The sequence below is a fragment of the Squalius cephalus genome (genome assembly GCF_949319135.1).
Source record: "Squalius cephalus genome assembly, chromosome: 7".
In the NCBI taxonomy this organism is placed as follows: domain Eukaryota; kingdom Metazoa; phylum Chordata; class Actinopteri; order Cypriniformes; family Leuciscidae; genus Squalius; species Squalius cephalus.
In genome coordinates this window covers 22,527,662-22,541,213 of record NC_137128.1, presented here as the reverse complement: position 1 = coordinate 22,541,213, position 13,552 = coordinate 22,527,662, and the positions used below count along the sequence as shown (strand labels likewise).

General features: G+C 38.4%; 1 protein-coding gene across 7 annotated transcripts in view; it reads left to right on the top strand.

Annotated features, from left to right (window-relative positions):
• ptprfb (protein tyrosine phosphatase receptor type Fb) overlaps positions 1–13,552 on the top strand; it is a 191,476-nt gene that overhangs the window by 50,207 nt on the left and 127,717 nt on the right. For 5 of the 7 annotated variants that reach the window (XM_079875609.1, XM_079875610.1, XM_079875607.1 and 2 more), the window contains exon 1: positions 5,149–5,526. The exons of the other annotated variants lie outside the window; for them this stretch is intronic. The gene's annotated coding sequence lies outside the window, so the exon portion shown is untranslated. Of the gene's footprint in view, positions 1–5,148; positions 5,527–13,552 lie in introns of those variants that run through there. 7 annotated transcript variants of the gene reach the window in all.

The window sequence follows — 13,552 nt, the reverse complement described above, 5'->3', positions numbered from 1 at the left end:
GCTTTATATATTGACCATGCAGAAATGTAATTTTCTCAAACTAGTGACTTAAATAATGAAATATTTTTAATGAGAATCTTATATATGATGGACAAAGATGTTAGATCTTACACTTCTTTCATATACGGATAATTTGCCCATCTCTCTCTCTCTCTGTCTGTCTGTATAGACATAATGATTTATAAAATATGAGTTGCAAATTATTCTGGACTGTCACTTCCCCGTTACTCTAAAAAAAATCCCACCTACAAGGACCAATTGACAGGCTTGCATTTTCATTTGAGTTTTGGCAGGGTGGGAGTACAGTGATAAGAAGGTGAAATGGCTAACGGGAGCTTTGCTTTTCTTTCAGTACGGCAGGGTCATACCTGTTGGGACATTAAAAATGTAATGTCAAACGGTACTTGCTTTTCCATTTAAAAATTCGGCAGACATTGCATATTCTTGTACACACAAATGCAAATTACCGGGCTTGCAGTTGCCTTTGATTTCATCATTCACACAAATTATGCATGCACAAATAGGACATGCACATGCAAATTTTGTTAAGCATTGTTACATTATACTTTAGTGTACAACGTAACTATAAACAATCAGTCTACAACAGATGATACTCATGTTTTGATTCGAGGCGTAATGTTCCAGTATAATGCGGCTATGATGAGCACCAGTTTTGGGCAAAGTAACTTTTAAAAGTAATGCATTACAATATTGCATTACTCTTTTAAAAAAAAAGTAACTTAATTGCGATAGTAACCTACTTTTTATGGAAAGTAATGTTACGTTACTTTTTCTCACATGGGCTGGGCTTGCTTGTTTGTTTTTAATAACAAAAACGAACAAACAAACAAACAAAAGTTTTGGAAAATGTAAAGACCCTTCCACACTAAAAGTGATATGAATCTGAAGGAAATGGAACATTCCTGTGCAGTAGAGGGTGCAGCTCAAACAAACTTTTGAGATGTGCTACCATTCTGGTTTGCAGAAGAATAGGACAAAAGGAGTAGAAAGGTCAACACTCTTAGTCCCTGTCCCAAATTCAACATTTGGCCCTCGCAATCTAGTCCACACTTTCGTGACAGTATGACCATGTGGAAGAAGTCAGCTGAAAAGCTCTGCAAAAGTGCTCATTAAGGGTGCATATCTGCTGCAAAGGGGGAGCTCGCGACCTTAAATGACAAATGGTCTTGTGGACTTAAGGCACACCGGTAAAAAACGCAGAGCGCTCTGTGAAAAAAACGCTCAGCGCCTCATGGCGTTTTAAAAACGCCGCGCTCCCATTGAAAACAATTGAAAAAATATGCCAGCCGCGTGAAAAAACGCTTTGGTGGACACACGGCCTTACTCCTGATTTCTCTCAACATGCAGACGGGAGACCTGTCAGTCAATACATGGGAAAAGAAATAGTAACTTTGCATGGCACACTCCGGCTCAATGTTTTACATGTTGCTAAGCTAACAGTGATGCTCTAAAGTATATGAGATCAATGATATGATCAAAATAATTAATTTCTAATTAAGCTAAAGCATTTGTATAGATAATTTCCAGTATTTTATGAAACGTTTATTATTGACATCTCTCAAAAAGCACTGCATGGCAGACTCGACTCGCTATAGAGCTGGTAAGTCCCGCCCATCCGAAAACCCCACTGGACCTCTAGGTTGAAAAATCGTCAATGCAAGTGAATGTGAGAAAATAATTATTTTCTGGTCCCGTTTGAATTGTGCCATGAATGTGAACATATGTTGTCTGTGAATTTTTTATATCATTTTTCATATTACGAGTTTGACAGTTTATTGTATGATTCTTTGGCTAGCAGTTGTGGAAAAGACATAACGAGAAAGACTACATGTCGCCTATGTGACGTCACCCCATAACACATTTCCCTCCACTTGTCAAATCACGGTGCTAATGCTGCGATAATCTATGGAGACAGATCGAGATGCCTGTGTGTTTTGTACCCAAATGTCACCATTCAAACCAAATGGGCTGTTCTTTCTTCAGATTCCCGTCTGAAAGCAGCGAAGAGTTTAGGTCCACAAAGTGCTCTCACACAAAGTCTAACCGTATCAAACTTCTACCCGCTAAATTGTAGCATTCTTTACACGAAAAATTATATTAAAAATTCACAGACAACATATGTTCACATTCATGGCAAAATTCAAACGGGACCAGAAAATAATTATTTTCTCCCATTCACTTGCATTGACGATTTTTCAACCTAGAGGTCCAGTGGAGTTAGCGTAAAGGGCGGGACTTACCAGCTCTATAGATTTCAGTAAAGTTTGACATCAGCATGTTGCTAAGCTAAAAATTTGATGCTCTAAAAGAAGTTATTTTTATAGTTATGCTTCTATTTTTATAGTTTTTATACTATTTTTACTTCTTTCTAGTATTTCATGAGGGCAAGTTTATCACTGACAAATCTCTCGTATCGCAAGCCATTTCAATTTTTATTTTTCACTAAGTTTGTTGTGGTGCATTCTGGTCTTGCCTATGGTTTACCTATTCCACGAAATATACATACTGCTTCCTTAAAATTAGGCTAAAATGAGGTATCTTAGAAGGCAGTATAGTTAAAACAGTCTTAAAATTCTCCCTCAATTGGCAGCTCACTGTTTTGGAACCGAGCAAATGTCTTCCATGTGATATAAGGTTTGGAGAAAAGGTTAGATAATCATTGTTCAGTGTAGTTAATGAATCCCCATGAATACGTGGTTTGTTTTGATGTTTAGTTCTGCATTTTGTCAGAACTATTACCAGTGCGTAAAATAGAGCTGGGCAATGATCACTGGAAAGGTTCTCAAAGCTTTGTATCTCAAACAAGCTCTCTTAAAAAAGCACAATTGTGTTTTCCTGTTGGTAGAGTAACCCATCCGAAGGCTTGAATTGTGGTTAAGTTGTCAGTAAATTGATTTAAATTACAGGGAGGGCTCTGGTGGGTATTAAGTAATTGACAGATGTGCTGGGCACTCTGTCTGTGCTAACGACTTCAACGTAAAAGCTAAAGCTGTTTCAAACGGTCGTCCGCCAAAATTAGCGGCTCACGAGGCAAGGCTATAGCCCGCGGGCTATTTCAATCGTTCTTTTATCTTGGCATGTGATGGCTGAAAAGCCCCCGGAGAAAGTAGGTCAGGAAGGGCAACAGGTGTGGTGAGGCATGACCTCTTTCTCCGGTCACCCCAAAGTCTGCCCTCTAACCTCTTCAACGTATGATGGATGAATCCTTCAGCTTTCCTTCCCGACGCCACATAGATACAGTTTGACTGGGTTTTCTCTGGAGGATGCACAGCAGAGGGACCATTGTGGATATAAGTGTAATTATGCCCTAGAAAGCAGTCTCTAATGTTCACAACGTCTTTCCTACAGAGGAGCCTGAAACTCTCAGAGCAATAGCTTGTCCTGGTTTCTCATCCCTAGATATTGTTCATGTGACAAGAAGCAGAATTTAAACAAATGTTTTAAAGATATAGGCTATATAAAAATAAATAAATAAATATATATATATATATATATATATACTTTTTTTTTTTTATGTGTGTGTCCATACAAGGAGTCATCTTTTGTGTTTTTGGTCGACTATCCCTTTAAGCTACTCTGAGATAGCATGTAGATATTTAATCTACATGCACAAAGGGAATGTTATGCATCTATATAATTATCTGGGAAATGAAAACAAGTAGGCTATGTGGGATAAAAATAGACTGTGACTGAGTTAGAATATTCCAAACGTGTCCTTAAAGTGATGGATAATGATTATTCGTAGCCTAACCTCGGTGTCATTTGTAAACATTATGTGGTAAATTCAATAGAGTGCATAGGATGTTTCTCGTGTTTCATCATTTGTATATGACTTTAGTGCTGCATTACGAACAGGGATTAAAAATGTTCCACTGAGGTTCACTGTAATCTAATAGTCATCACTGTTTCAGATTAGGACATTAAAGGGAGTTCTGTGTGGGGAATCTTGTCTTCTGTCCTGGAAAATATACAGGTTTAATACTATAACCATATTCGACTTCTAGAATAAAGTGTAAACAACCTTTGTTATGAGTTTTTCTTGTTTGTTTGTTATTTAATGTACAAAAAAATTAATTAAAAAAAGGTGTAGATTAGAAACCATTTTCTGTCAGAAATTGCAGGTAGATCTAAAAGAATCTGCAAGTAACATCAATATCAATAAAAAATCAGTACAAATCAATTTAGTGTTTGTTCGTTAGCCTTTCTTTCTTTCTTTCTTTCTTTATTTCTTTTGCCCTTTTTTTCTTTTCTGTTGTTTTTGTTCTGTTCTTTTTTGTTAGATTGTTCTTTTGTTCTTTATCACTATTTCAAGTATTTTGTTTGTTTGCTGTTTTGGTTGGTTGTTTGTTCTTGTTTGTACTTTTCTGTTCTTTCTTGCTTCATTTTCTTGTTCTTTTTTCATCCTTTTATTTCTCTTTTCTTTCTTTCTTTCGCCATTTCAGTCTTTGTTTGGGTGTTTGTTTGTTTGCTCATTTGTTCTTTTCTGTTCTTTATTTTTGTTTTTTTCTTTCCTCCTGTCATCCTTTCTTTCTGTCATTTTCCCTTATTTCTGTTGCACTCTTTCGTCCTTTCTTTTTTCATTTATTCATTTGCTGCTTCTGTTCTTCTCGTTTAGATTTTTTTCCTACTGTAATCTAAGTTATGTTGTGCTTCTTTTGTTTCTCTATAAATAAATAAAAAGTAAAATATAATGAATTTTGTTTTTTCATTAGTCTTTCTTTCTTTCTTTCTTTCTTTCTTTCTTTCTTTCTTTCTTTCTTTCTTTCTTTCTTTCTTTCTTTCTTTCTTTCTTTCTTTCTTTCTTTCTTTCTTTCTTTCTTTCTTTCTTTCTTTCTTTATTAAACTGTTGACACAGTTTAAAGTTCAGATACACCATTTTATATCCAAATTCTCACCACATGACGTTAAATCAAATCATGATTTCCCCTCATAATGTGATTAATCATTAACATTTACGTCCTAGCAAGGTTCCTGATGAGTCAGAGAACACACAGGCAAGCGCACGTACAACCTTTGCACACAGGTGAGTGAAAACAACCCTCCAGTCCATTTGTCAGGAAAGTACTCGGAGAGCCCCTGTTCTGACATCACACTGGCTCCACCCAGACTGACGCCCACTCCCGGCTCACAGTGTGAAGAAGCTTCCCTCAGGAAGGACTGCAATCAACTCTCTCCACAATCAACAAGAGTTTACCACACCACTGGGGAAACTACTGAAACAAGTTAACATTTATGAACTGTGGATAAAGACAGGACTCGTTTGACGTCAGTTATACACTTACTGGATTGAATAGCAAGGGAAAAAATAGCTCTGTGTTGTCTGTTCCACTTGAAGCCGTTAACAAGGATCTCCCCACCTGGATGATACGTGCGTACGGATTTGAATATTGTGGTGCTCACTCTTGGGAAGAACAGCCGGGAAGAAGAAAGCTTTCAGGATTTAAGTAAAGGATTACTATTTCTCACATATCCTGTGGATATTTTTGTAATTTCGTAGTGTTATGGGTAAGTTCAATTAAAGCTTACTGTAATCTAAGTTATGTTGTGCTTCTTTTGTTTCTCTATAAATAAATAAAAAGTAAAATATAATGAATAAAAAGTAAAATTATCACTTTTTTTCTCTAAAACTGGTGATTTTTAAAATATAGGCTACTGGCCAAAAATGAGTAAGTAATTCCTTAACTTTGTCCTAACTTTAGTTCACTATTGCGTAGGTTTTCTTCAGCTCCTCCCAGAGCACTTTTTCTGTCTCTTTTGTCCTTTTATTGTCACTTGTTAAACCAAAACAATACTTTTATTCTGGTTCTATTGGCTACCTCTTTGGCACATTGCCCCAGTCTGGTGAGAGCCCTTCTTTGGCTTTCTTTTTTTCAGGGGACTCTGAATAGAGAGCCGTCGAGTGTCCCCTAGCTACCACTGATATAACGTGAGAGACACTGCTGTGAGACCACATGAAGTCTTGGGTCTAACAACCCGTTTTTCCAGTTGTCTTTATCTCCCTGCATGATCCTGTCTTGGCTCTCTGGATGGTTTCTGGCCCGGCTAGGTTATTTTATTTTATTTTTTTCTGTGCCAGCTCAGGAGAGACTACACCATTGATTAAAGGTGACAGAAGAAAATTATAGGCTTTGTTGTAAGTTGTAACGTTATGTTGAAACTGCTGTCTCCCTCATAACTCCAGATGTTATTGTAGATGGATGGAAATTGCCTTGTGTCTGCTTGAGATATATTTTATGAATGCTTTTTAAACACATCCCTGTGAAATGAATGTGCATTTGGCTCTTTCATTTATGTGGGGTAGCTCAATACAACAAGCAAAGTGAGGGTTGCACAATAGATTCCTTGCTCAACTTTAGGTGCTGCTTTATCAGAGAGAAAGAAGCAACTGGATGATCCCTTTTTCCCATGGTTTTCTAAAATTGGAAAGTTGGGAAGGGAACAGAGTGTAAAGATAGCATGTCTGTCTTGCTTTGTTTAGCATGAAAAGCTGAGACCTCCTGGGGCTGTGCCTCAGAGAACCGAGAGTTGCTCTCTCAAAGTTGTGCAAAATCTGAACCATTACTCTCTCATGCGCTTGTTAATCATTTACCGGCACAGACTTGCAACTCTTAAACGGGGTGGGGGGTGGAGAACAGAGCCTGATAAAAGCTTTTTAAAGGAAAAGTTTTTCGAATCAAAACCACTCTGATCTTTGCATCTACTTGCCCACCTCTGCATAGAGTAAAAAATAGAAAACAGGAGCCCAACGGGATCTTTTGGTCTTATCTGTAGTGACCGACCCCCTCGTCTGTCACTCTTGACCTCCCACATACAGGCTGGTGACCTGAAATTCTTCTTTTACAACTCCGTCACAGTCGTGTCGCCAGCTGCTCTTCTCAGTAGAGTGTGGGATCACGGCAAAGAGTGAAGGTCTCAACAAACATTGTGGTGAATAATGTTCTAGTGGTTATGTTTTGCTGTTTTCTGAAGGAGCCAGTTTAAGTTTTGGGTGAAGGAATATGTATAATAAAATAAATTATTATTTAGCTAAGTGAATTAATTCGCTGGAATGTCAAATTATGTTGAAAAAGTTTCAGTGCTACTTTGTTGTCTGTATTTATGAGTAAAGTGTAGTTTAATAAGTGGAATTCAGAATGATAATTTTGTATAATTAAATGTATTCATCGTTGCTATTACTGTAACCTAATACAAATAATTTAAACCGGTTTTCCCAGATTAGTGACATTGAAATTTTCTCCCTCATTAACTGGTTTAAATAGGCTAAATATATGTGGTGAGTAAAATCTGGCATAAATTTAAAGGAATTCCTTGCCATTTTTTCTGTCTCATGTCTTAATATACACTTAAGAGTTTCTTTTTTTCAGCGTTGCACATTTCCCTCATGGTTTGAGAAGGTCTAGTGGTTAATGACAGCATAGTCATTCAGTGAATCTTTGGGAAATGAGGCAAAGTGAGTGTTTGAGTCCCCACACAGGGCTACACAATAAGAATATTTTCTGTTTGCCCGGTTGCCCACATTTTCACTGGCCAACAAATTTTTATTTTATTTTTATTTAACTTCATGTGCCAAAAAAATTGTTTACATTTTTCATAAATAAATAGTAAATTATATATATATATATATATATATATATATATATATATATTCATTTTCAGTTTATTTTAACATTTTCAACAGCTGAAATTTATACAGCTATAATATATGACAGCTATATTTATAAACAATTGGCACACAATCTACAATTTTGATGATGTTTTTTTTATTCCAAATAAATACTTACAAGATTAAGTCGTTATTGCCATTTTAATAAGCCTCAATTTAATATAATATCATAAATTAATCAGTTTACATTTTTTATGTATTTTTTATTTTTTTATTTTTTAAATAATCATGAAATGCACAAGATCAACAAATGTCAAGTCAAATGAGAGTCGCTCTCTCACTGGCCTCTGGCCAGCGGGCCGTCTTTACCATTGAACCCTGTCGTACATTATTGCTCTGTGTCCCTGGCAGACACCATGCGAGACGGTGCAGTTTTGCTCCAGTGATGTGTTCGGACAGTGCTGTAACGGTGCCTGTTTGATCTGAGGGCTGCGTTTGCGTGTGAAAAACATCTCAGCTGTAGTAACACTGACCTCATAGTTTGGTGATTAGCCACACGCTCTCAGATGAAGAGCAATATAAGTTCTTATCGATCGTTCAAAGAATGTTTTGTTCAAACATTGTGTCTTTTGTTTAAGCAAAGCTCCTATTTTTGTCATCGGCACTTCATTGAATAGGGTGTGATTACCTCTGTTATTCAAATAATTTCTCTCTGAGAGCCTTGCTGTAATTAGCATTCACAAACATGCATCTCTAACTTTGAGTGCTCACCACTCAAATATCCGTATTTTACGCCTGTTAATATTCATCCAAACAGCAAAAGTCAAATCTGCTATTAAAGTACACATTAAATTTTATGACACATTTAATAGTACGAGAGGTGGATCTGGAATAACCACACAAATCCTCTTTATTAAAGAGGACATTACCCTGCGTACACAGGAACTCATTTCACTCCTAAATCATCTTGTTATGGATCTGCTGATTGAAACATCCTCCATTTGGTGGGACTCTAAATGTTTGTAATAACGGTCACTGAGTAGTCTGTCTGGGATATTTACAGGTCTTTACCTGACTTGAGACTTAAGAGGTTCGAGTGGACTGCTGAACTTCATGTCAAAATTCAAAGTTTGCAATTACATGTCACTCCAGAGGTAAACTTGAAAAATTAGGTCTGAATGGATCATATGGGAATATGTAGGTTTTCATGTCCTGTACCTTTTGGTAGGGTTTATTATTCCTTATAAATCTAAAACTTGCTGAACGTATACCATTGGTAGTTTTATATTGATCTCTTTCATGACAAATGGCAGCCGTCACAAACTGATGCAATGAGTCTCTTCTTTGTATAAGCCAAAGCCTTTAGGAGGTTTGTCGAACAGAATTTTCCGAAGCCTTTTCAAGACCAGCCCCATTATTACAGGTATAGACAATACTGGCCAAAGCTCACACACACCTTGCGAGCCACAACCAATAATAGCAAGAGGATAATACCTGTCAGAGCTGTTTGTTCATTTGCTTTATATTACCTTTAGGGTGTATGACTCTGTTTGTGAACGAGAAAACATTTCATTTCTTTACTAGACAATTGAATTCACCCCCAACCCTGCCGTGCAACAGCAATGTCATTAGGTATCAACAGCATTAGTTTTCATGATGAGTGGCTCTTTCCCCTGCTTTAGTCATCCTCTTCCCTGCCCCAGAATGCTTTACACAGCAAGATCCCCAGAATATGATGACTTGTTTTGGATATGCGAATGAGAATGAATTCATTTTGTTAGCATGATGTCTTTTTTCCCTGGTATCTCTCTATGTGTGAATTATTGAGGCAACGACATCCGACAACAAAAACCTCACAACATTTACCTTAACAAACACTCTATGCCTCCAGGAATGCAAAATTGTTTCATAATTTAGTAGAGCGTTTTGTGCAAAGGTGCCATACCCGACAGATGGCGTGCACTGGATGAATGTACTGGAGAGGATTAATAACTGGGTTCCCCCACAATGCAATTCATGATGAACAGTATTGTTGTGTTTTCAGCTCAGTGCCCCCCATGAATCTTATCTTAGCTAAAACATCCCTCACTCAAAAACCAGTGGATGGACTCGGCTTGCTAATGGGATTGCTAATCCTTAGTTTGTTGCCATGTAAGTCTTCCTGCTGATGGAGAGGCCACTGTCCTAGTAAATTAAAGTGATTTAGCTAGTTTCAATGGCAAACATGAGTAGATGGGGATTGTGAAGAATGCAACTATCATGTAAATAGGGAGCAAACATTCTAGGGTTGTGACGATAGTAACGTGTATCGACAATAGTCAGAGATATCGCTGATGCCTTTGACGATATCAAGGCGATAATTGTCTCGTTTTCCCATTAATGTATTAAATTGTTGTTGTTATTATCAGGCTAGTATTATTATCAAATTAATATTTGGATCCACAATTAATTTTCCTTCCCTAATTTCATAACATCACCACATAACCACACTTGCGACAACAACAAGAACGCATGAGGATTGAGGACTCCTCATTGAAAATGTTTTTTTTTTTTTGTTTTTTTTAATAGATTAGAAAACTACATCCTACATCAGCCAATCTATTCACAAATTGTCAAGAGTGCTTGTTATAAAAAGAGATGCATTATTCTTATACAGTTGTTGTTCAAGCCAAGGCGGAAATCGTTGTTCGTCAGGATTTTGTTTAGTTTCCATAGCACATTAACAAACATTTTAATGATACTAATAACACTAACAATACAATTACAAATTATTATTATTTATAATAATATTATTACTAAATTTATATAGGCCTAATAACAGTCTTTAGGTTCGAACACAGTCCTTGGTTGATGCCTAATGTCGCTAGCTGAGCAGAAATACATAGCCTAATCATGCTTCACTTGGTCCTTTCAAAGTGAATTTCCTCCTTAGCGTAAAGGTTGGAAGTGCCTGGACTTCGGTGCCGGTCCATCTATTGCTGTTTTCCATGTTTATAGTGTGTTTGAGGATGCCACATCTTTTGAGGACTAAATTAGCTCCTACTACAGAGTAGGGTCTAGAGTAGGCGTAAACTTAGCCACTGGTAGTTCCTATGGTGCTGGGCTAGACCCTACTCTGTAGTAGGAGCTAATTTACTCCCCCCAAAAGGCATTTCTAGAACTAAAATCATTCCCAGTTCCCGAAGCGAGTACTTCCGCTAATTGTTGTAGGAGCTATGAAAATGTTCCTCCGGTGTGAAAGCCCCTATATTTACAGTTGATTCTGACTTCTGCAATTACGTTCCTTTTTTAATTCTTTATTCCATTTTGGACTTCATGTTGATGGGAGGGACTGTCACTTAATGACATGTGACATCCTCAAACACAACTGGATAATCAGATCCTAATTAACATTGACATTTTGGGCTACAAGACACTAAACCATGTCAACACCACAGTTGGGATGTGGACAACGCCCTGTCTCCGCAAACTAAAATCAGCCCAGTGTGACACCAAGACATCTCTGCCATTTGCTGACCTGACAGTGAGCTGCATTTAATTCTTGGTCTCTCGTGCTCATGTTAGATCCATTGAGAAACCCCAAACAAAGGGTGCCTGGAGACACATTTATTTGCTTTAGCTCACATATCTGTATTCTTGTTAATTTAATTTACATACATTTGGTGTGTTGTATCTTGACTATTTCATACATGTACATTGTGCAGTGATGCAAACAGCCTGTTATTCATAAGTAAATGTGGGTGTTGCTCGTGAAGCATGTTTGTGCATGTTATTCTGTTGGCAGAGTTGCAGAACCTGTTTGAGAGGGGGGCCAATTGCGTGTCTGTTGAAGAGGTAATTGATAGTCTGAGAACTGTTTTTTCTGCAGGTACATCCACCCTGCAGCCACAGTGGGGATTGTTGAGGTGGTTGTATGTAGCAGTGAGTGCAGAAGGGTGAAAATCGAAAAGCACCAAGTGGGAAGAGGAGGTCTAGACAGTGTGGAAGAGGCGGGAGATGGATCGTGAAGCAGTAGATGGATGACCTAAGCAAGATCGATTTTATGTCAGGTTCCGGACAATCTATTTCATGCGACACATTACTGTGCCGGCGTGTCTCGGCCAAGCAGATGGAAGGATTTCTATTTTTGCCAGGTAATGGCTGAGATGTGAAATAGTCTTTACCCTCAAGATTCACAGCATCTCAAACTGAAAATAGGAAGGATGTTGTCAGATGTCGACTGTCAACTAAACAGATGGTCATCCCTTTACTGACAACACTGAGGTTTTGAGGTTCTTACTGATGAAACAATAGATATATATTTTTTAAATTGACCACTGACACATCTGTCCTGTATAATTAGATTCAGGTTCACCTGTCCCCACTTTGGAATTTTTTCTCAGTGGGCCTTTAAATAAGACACAATTTTACTTTCACAAACTGTTAGATCAGGGGTGTCCAATCCTGCTCCTGGAGAGCCAGTGAATTTTCTAGTATGCCAGACACCCTTGATTAGCTGGTTCAGGTGTGTTTAATTAGGATTGGAGCTAAACTCTGCAGAATAACCTAGTTGCTGGATTTGAGCTAGACAATGTGGAATGGGTAGAATTCAGTGGTCTTAAAAGTATTTTTAATTTGAGGAGCAGTGGGCCGGATGCTTAAAAAACTGTGAAAGCAGCGACACGTGTGGGCAAACACAGCAGCAGCAGTAAAATATCTAACTGAAGTAAATTCAACTTTAAAAAATCTAGGGTTATTCGACTAGTTATTTTTAGGGCAAATTCAGTAGTTGACCATTGTGTCCCATCCCTAATGTATATGATGGGGACCTCAAAGTGTTTGTGGTTTTGTGGCCTATCTTGTCAACAGAGTGCACGTTTTATTGGTATATTGATTGATCTCTTCCCATACTCTTGTTCCTCAGTCACTTGGTTTTGTTAAAGTGCATCAGCTAAAATACAATTGGCAGGTTGTTCTTTAGGTATAATTTTAAAACTTCTTATATTTTGAGTGAGAGGTTTTGCCTTTTGTCTCAAAGCGGTCCTTCAGCTCTAACGGGAGGGAAACAGTGGCAGTATAAACCCATTTTGCAGAAAAGCACATTGACTCTGCTTTGGAGACAAGGCCATGGTGGCTCTTTTGATCTTGCTCCTTTCAAGTGAAACCCTGGGTAATTTGCCTGTCGCGGTCAAAGTGAGTCACAAGCTGTCAGAGAAACCCTTTATGCTGTGGAGAGTTTCAGTGAAAAGCAACTATCAGGCTAATCCTTCTCTTCTTCCTCTCAGCTTCGCTGTGCACTGCCTGTTAGTTAAAACCATCGCCAAGTTTGAAAGAAACTAATATCTTCCTCCGCCTGCTAAAGAGGGAATAGAACACGCGTTCTCTTACCTGTCGCTCTTACTGGTAGGAAGCAACACTACAGGTTTGGATGATTCATCCCTGAATGCTAATGGAGTTGCCCAGCTTGCCTCTATGTTGGATTCTCTTCAGAAAGGCAGCTAATAACCCATATCAAGTCTGATCTGCCTGGTTCTTGGAAGCCGGGCCTCATTTAAATTCTGTCCCCTGGTTACAGACGTGTTCAAGCAGCAGCCACTTGCCTCCTCGCCGGCCTGCGGTTTGTTGGTTTGTCTTGGACGGAAAGTCTGTTAGTGCTTGAATTAGCCTTGTGCACTCATGGCAGCCGTCCCTTACGTCTGCTGCCTTGTGACATTGCCTCTTCCTCCCCATCGCAGCTTGTTCTTTTACATTTTAAAATCCGGAGCCTCACGAGACCGATAGGGATATGGCTCCATCTGCCACAGCTGTCTCTTGTGTAGCCGAGGGACGGAAACGGAGAGAGACAGCAGACCCCACAGTGAGATGAGACCGCAGCTTACCCACACCTGTAGGACTTGCACGGCAGGAAGCAGAAATTTGGCGTAGTTTTCGGGATGAATGGCGGTTGAA